The following is a 6,666-nucleotide window of genomic DNA, read 5'->3' on the forward strand; positions in this document are numbered from 1 at the left end:
GGAACGAGGCCTGGGGCTCAGGGCCGGGGTCTGTTTGGACCTAGCGCCAGCACCGGGCCCTTGCCCGAAACAAGGTGCTTGACAAATTTTCTGAAGAAATGTCTAAAAAGTGCTGAGAAGCATAAACGAGGAAGAAAGGTAGGCGTGCAGAGAAGCCACTTTGTCCTCCCTGAAGAAACATTTCACAGAAAAGCAGTAAGAGGCCCTCCCTGGTGGCGCAAAGGGTTAGAGCGCTGCACTGTGAAGCCGGCCGCAGCCACCTCAGCACAAGTTCGATCCCCGGCTGCGGGGTGACCCCCAGGGCGCCGCAGACCCCTCCTGTCTCCCCGCTGCTCCCCTCAGCAGTGTACCTCACCTATCTGCCTGTTCTGCTCCCCACTCTGTGTCTGGTGGATCCTCTCACCGCCCCGCACCTCTGGCCTGTACGCCAGCTCTGTGTGCACGAATGACTCAATGTTACCCGAAGGCATCAGCCACGGGCGAGCTGCAGGAAGAGCGCTGGGCAGGAGGACAGCAGCTGCGAAGGCTGGAGGCCGGGCAGCGCTCAGCACAGGTGAGGAACACAAATGAGGCTGTGCGCTGGGCCGGGCCACGGCACGGCGGGAGGAGGCCTGCCCCCCGGAGAGGTCAGCGGGCCTGGCCTCTCGTCCCAAGGGCCGCAGGACAGGAGGCCGGGGCTCTGTGTGCGGAGGGTGTGCGCTCGGCCGTCTTCAGCCACCGCCCAGGGCTGCAGCCAGAGGGGGCGGAGGGCGGACCAGGGAGGCCAGAGGAGCCGGGAGGTGCGGGCAGGATGCTGGGGAGGTGGGAAGAAGGGGTGGCTGCAGGCATGTCTTGGAGGCCGGGAGCCTGAGCACACTGCCCTGTGCACCCCCAGCCCCCCCTCCAAGCCCAGCCGTGGGAAGTGCTGCCGGGGCCTCCTGTGGAGGTCGGCGCAGGGCCGGGTGGGCCCAGGGGCCAGGCTGCCCGACCCCTCCCCCGCCCCGCACCCCGCCTCGCCCTCCGCCCACCCAGTCCTGCTCCCTCTGACCTGTGCTGCACCAGCTCCTGTCACCGGCTGCCCGTAGCCGGGTCGGGAGGAGCTGAGCCCCTCCCAGGGACCAGGGCACCCGGCTAGGGGCAGGGCAGCCTGGGGAGTCCGGCTCGGCCCATCTGGCCCCAGAGCCCGCCGCCGGCGCCTCCTCCCTCAGGCACCTCCCGCGGTGGTCTGGACCCCCGTGACGCCACGAGCAGGAGCCGTGGTTTCCCCTCAGTGGAATCAGCCCCCGCCTGGCTCAGTGGGCCCCGCGCACACGCAGGAGCAGTGTGGTGCAGAAGGGGCCTCTCGGGGACCCTTCGAGGGGGTCGTTGAGGCAGGCACGGGGCCGCTGTGCCTTCCCTCTCCCTGCTATCACCAGCACCACCACCGACTCTGACACCACCATCATCACCATAGCAACCACCAGCACCACCATCAGCACCACCACAGCAACACCATGACCACCAGCCCCCACGGAGCCTGACCCTACGCCAGGTGACCGGAAGGCGCTTTCTGCACATCGTGGGTCAGCTCCGCCCACAGCCCCCTGACACGCAGGCCAGGCCTACTCCTCCTTCATGGAGAAGGAGACAGGGCCCAGGGAGGTCCAGCAGTGCCAGGGGTCCCAGCTGGCATGGGGCCCTCCCACCCCTGAGCCCAGGCAGTGAATCATGACAAACCCCGGGTAAGGGCGCCCTTGGAGCCTGGCCCCCCAAAGCTGAGTCACCAGGCGGAGCCACCACAGCCGCTGGCCTGGGCTCCCCGGTGGGTGAAGGCCCTCCATGGCTTCCTAGCTCTGTGGGGAAACCAGAATCTTCCACTGGCGTGCCAGAGCCCTTGGGATAAAGTATGGGCGACCCTGTGTCTGCAGCGCCCAGAGTCCTGGTGGAGAAAGACCGGAGGCCCAGGCCAGGAGAGTCCACGTGCGTGTACATGCGAGCGCCTGGCCGCAGCTCTCCGCGCCTTCGTCAGCCGCCACACGCCAGCTAACGTCAGGCCACAGAGCCATCCAGGAAGCCCAGAACCACCCAGACCCGAGGCCGTGGGCACCGATCCACGCCGACACCAGGCCTCCGCGGCAGACACCAGCCTGGCAGGGCTGGGCACCCTGTCCAGAAAACCAAGATGCCCCAGACGCAGGCCAGCAGCCAGAACCCAGGGACGCTCCCCGGGAGAATTCCAGAGCCCTGGAACTCAGGAAACGCAGGGGCTGGCCCTGGACTGTTATGTCTGCACAGGGGTCTTCACCCAGCGAGCCCCAACCCACCCCAGCCTCGTCGGCCTCCAGCCCCCGGCTCCCCAGCCCACGCGTCTGCCTCCTAGGGACCCCTCCACGCTCACGTCCACGCTCACCTCCTCGCGCCGCCCAGGTTGCCCAGGCCCGCGCCTGGCACCCGGAGCAGAGCAGGCGCCGTCCACCTGCGGTCACTGTCCTCAAGCAGCCCGGGCGCCCCAGCCAGAGGCAGCGCCCGCGAGGCGTGGGACCCCCTGGGGCCCTCAGCTCCCCGGGGGAGCCACAGCCAGGCACGTTTCCTCGCACCTGAAGATGACAGCTGCCATCTGGCCACAAGCGCGTGGCCGGATGCAAGACGCCGGCCTGGCCAGCTGGGCCTGCCCACACACTGGGCCAGCTTGGGCTGGCACCAAGGTCCCAGCAGCCTCCTGCGCTGCGGCGTCCAGGGGCGGGTCAACAGCCTCCCATGAGGCGACCCAAGCCTGACACTACCCATGCGGTAAGCGCTCCTGGTCTCTTCACTTCGTGGTCAGGAAACGGAGGCCCCGAGAACTTACGGGGTTTCCCAAGGTCAAGCGCTACCTACCAAGGAGCTGGGATCCGGTCCGGAGCCCACACCCAGGCCCCAGGGAGGGCCGCGCAGGCCCCGGTGTGGACAGGGGCTGCACCCGGCCCAGCACCCGTCCAGGGGCTGCTGTGTCACCCGCTCCCCGCTCCGGGCGCGTGACGAGTGCGGAGTGGGGTGTGTGTGAATCCCCATCAGCGTGTTTGAACGTTTCCCAGCAGGAGACTCTGCTGATCATTTTTTACTCACTCTGCAGTAATTAGGGCTTTGGGTCATACTTCAGCTAACAAGCCAGGGTGGACGCGGCTCCCGGCGGGCAAGTCCAGCCGGCAGAGCTCTGGCCAGGGAGTCCTGGTTACGCTCGGGTCCCAGCTGCCCCCTCACCACATCGCCCTGGCCCCCCACGCCACTTCCTCTGGTATGAAATGCAGCACAATTCTGCTGCACCCCGGCAAGGGAGAGCAGATGGGGAAGGAGATTTGGGAAGAACCGTCGCGAGAAAGCCGCCTGCCTGGACTGCCGAGGCTGGCCCTGGACAGGCCCCGCTGAGCCCCCGGGGGTCCTCTGTGGTGGAAAGCACCCCGACTTACAGGAATCTAGGGGCTCGCTGGGACCAAGCCCGCAGTCATGAACGTGCTCGTGTCCTGAGACCTGAACCAGAGCTCAGGGCCAGAGCCAGTTCCTGGACCAAAGGAGAGGGGCCGGACCCCTCGCTGCCCTGGGGCGCACTCAGTGGGGGTTCAGGGAAGCCCTGGCTCTCTTCCTAAGTACATGCTCAGCTCAACTGCCTACCTGACTGCAAGAAAAGAGGGCTTGGCAGAGGTAGGGCCTCTGAGATGAAGGCTCTAGACTGAGCTCCCCCGGAACAACCGTGGCCTCCGCTTCCTCTCATCTTCCCTGCTTAAGGAGCCCCAGAAACCCCCAGAACTTGCTCAAGAGCATCCAAATATCTTGGGCTTTCAGAGCACTCCAGTATCCACGCCCCTCCATATACCAGACTACCCCATTCTCTGCTCCAAGAAGACAGGGGGTGACAGGAGCTAGTGGGCAGGACAGCGGTGTGGGGGAGGCCTCGGGCCACCCCCACCCCGGGGTGCAGAGGGCAGGCTTTGTTCCCTCTGATCACTGTGGTGTCCAGTGCACACGGGAGGGGGGCCGGCGGGCGCACAGTAGGCGCCTTATAAATAGGAGAGAGCGGGAGATGGGGGTATGGTCCGTCTTCCTCCCTCCCAAGACTGGCCGTCCAGAGGGACGGGCCCTGCCCGTGCATTCCAGACTATGGGACCACAGGCCCCAGGGCCAGCACAGAAGCAGAGGCCGGGCCAGCCCTGCAGGCCGCCCCTCCCGCATTCCCAGACTCACAGCCCCGTGCGGGCCGCAGGTCACGGGCCGGGACCCAGACCACGGGCGCCCGGGCCTGTCTCTGAAGCTCAGCCCTGCTCTGTGGCCCCAGGGCTGAGGGCACAAGGTGACAGCAGACCTGGGAGCGTGTGGGAAGAGAAGTTTCCGCAGGAAAGGACAGGAGGGAGGGGAGGAAAAGGAGGACAAGAAAGGAAGGAGGGGGTGGGAGCGAGCGGAAGGGAGGGTTCTGCTTGCCCTGCAGCACTTGGGGTCTCCTGTATCCCCAGACCCAACCCAGCATCCCCTTTCCAGATGTATTTTTTGAGCCCCTGAGCTGGGACTGAGCACTCAGAAAACACGAGAGCCCAGGGCAAGACAGATTCAAACCAAGGACCCGTAAAGCCCTTCCCCACCTTTGGGAAAGGGGGCTGGGGGAACCACCTCTTGGGGTGAGGGAGAGACAGAGGGGTGCACAGAAACAGACTCTGCTGGAAGAGCTGAGCCCAGGGGAGCCCCGTGTGGGGAGGCAGAGCCCAGGGTGAGGGTGGCAGAGATGGCAGTGGGAGGGGCAATGAAGGGGGCTGAGGGAGGGGAATCGGAGGTGGGGTCCCCACAGGGGCTCAGGGTGCAGGTCTGGATCCAGCACCCCAGGGAGGAAGCTGCTCCCGGCTGGGCTCCCGGCGGCTGTCCGGAGCCGGTGACAGAGGGTGGGAGAAGTGGGGTTCTGGCAGCCTCCTCCGCCCCCACCTCCCCACCCAAGGTCAAGGGGAGTCGGAGGCTGGCGAGGATGAGGGAGCTGGAGCTTGTGCCCCCTGCTGGGCCAGAAGAGCCTGGAAAGGGAGTGTGGGGAAGGGGGCAGAGGACCTTGGTCTAGCCCCACCCCCAAACTGCCCATCACGGTGCCAAGGGCAGCCCTAGTCGCAGGGAGGGAGCTCGAGGGCGTGGCATGGCGCCCAGCCACTTGAGTGGAGGGTGCAGGGGGATGAGGTTGCTGGGGTTCATGAGCCCCTGTGGTTCACACCTATAGGGGAAGGTCCCCTCTGTTCCTCTTCCTCCTCCCAGCTACAGCCCCAGAATTGTCCCTGCTCCTGCACCCTGCCCTGTCACCCCCTGGCCCCCCTCCCTCGGGTTCAGCAAGGGCCAGGAGCAATCTGGGCTCCCCACCCAGTCCCCACCCCACGTCAGGAACTGGAGCCTGAATGGAAAGTTCACACTGAAGGGTGGACAGGAGCTTCGAAACCAGGCCGTGGGCTGGAGGGGAGACGCTGATCCAAGCGGTGGCCCGGCAGAGTGGGCCTGGCCTGAGGAGCGAAGGCGAGGAGCAGGCCGACTCCAGGGCGGACCCCTCCCCACCGCCCGCCGGGGCCAAGGACCCACGCCAGGTCTGCTTGGCTGTCAGGCTGCACTGACCCCCTGGGGGAGCCCCCCGCAGGGAGGCAGGAGGTCACAGCTGCCTGCTGGGGCCGCCTGAGCGCTCCAGCCCCCAGGACATCCTCACCCAGCTTGTCAGACCCCATCACACACAGCACAGACGCAAGCAGCTTTCTGCCTCGGCCTCGCGTGCACACGCACACGCACACACCTGCCCCAAACGCCGACTCCCGGGGTCAGCACAGAGCTCAGGGGACCCCCCGGGCACCGGTCTCACCACGGCCCTGGAGCCCCCAAGCCCCCAAAGGAGAAAGACACAGGCGGAGTCCACCCAGCCTCAGCCCCCGCCCACCAGCACCCCCACCTCTGGCATCATCAGCTCCCCCAAGAGGCCTTCCCACCCCCTGCCGAGGCCTCTTGCCCCCCACATCCCACACACACACCACCCAGCAGACAATTAAAATCCAATCATCATAAACACTCATTATATAACCAGCCCCAGCCTGCGGAGGGCTCCTTTTGCCCCGGAGCCCCAGCTCCACTGACCCCCACCCGGCTTCCAGCAGGAAGGTCTCTGGCACCCCTCAAGAGCTGGCCAGGGAGGCGATGCTCCCACCGGCCTCCAGGAAAGTTCGGCGTTGCCTGGGATCCCCTCAGCCCGCTGGCCCTGCGCTCTCCCTGCGGGCTCCCCCAGCTCAGCAGCTCTGGTGCACCTGGCCGCAGAGCCGCAGCCGCGGGCAGGGGACGGACAGACCGACGCCCGGCCGCCGGCAGCCTGACTTGTTGAATAAATTTCTGCAGCGCTGGTTCCGTCGGCTTCAGCTTGGCACGGAGAGAACTTTCGTGGCCCTGAAGAAGGGACCGGTCGAAGTTTCCGGTCCTGCCTCCCAGGGCACCTGCCCCGAGGCACGGGATGGGGTGTCCAACTGATGGGCACGCGCAGGTGGGGGCGCCGGGCCCCAGAAATAAATAAATAAGCGCCGGGGTAGAGAAAGAACCCGACGCGCCAAGAAACTGGCCGCGCGGCCCAGCCCTCCCGCCTCCCCTCCCCCCCCCTGCCCCTGCCTACCTTGGCATGGACTTGGCCGGGCAGCGGGGGTCGTCCGGGTTGGAGACGCGGGGTGACGCGTCCCCCAGGCC

General features: G+C 66.6%; 1 protein-coding gene across 1 annotated transcript in view; it reads right to left on the reverse strand.

The window, feature by feature from the left end:
* CACNA1I (calcium channel, voltage-dependent, T type, alpha 1I subunit) overlaps positions 1-6,660 on the reverse strand; it is an 88,168-nt gene extending 81,508 nt beyond the window's left edge. Inside the window, exon 1 of the mRNA XM_012735118.1 lies at positions 6,596-6,660. The gene's annotated coding sequence lies outside the window, so the exon portion shown is untranslated. The remainder of the gene's footprint in view (positions 1-6,595) is intronic.
* Positions 6,661-6,666: the final 6 nt, after the last annotated feature.

Source organism: Condylura cristata, unplaced genomic scaffold (assembly GCF_000260355.1).
Source record: "Condylura cristata isolate star-nosed mole 26May11 unplaced genomic scaffold, ConCri1.0 scaffold00004, whole genome shotgun sequence".
In the NCBI taxonomy this organism is placed as follows: Eukaryota; Metazoa; Chordata; class Mammalia; order Eulipotyphla; family Talpidae; genus Condylura; species Condylura cristata.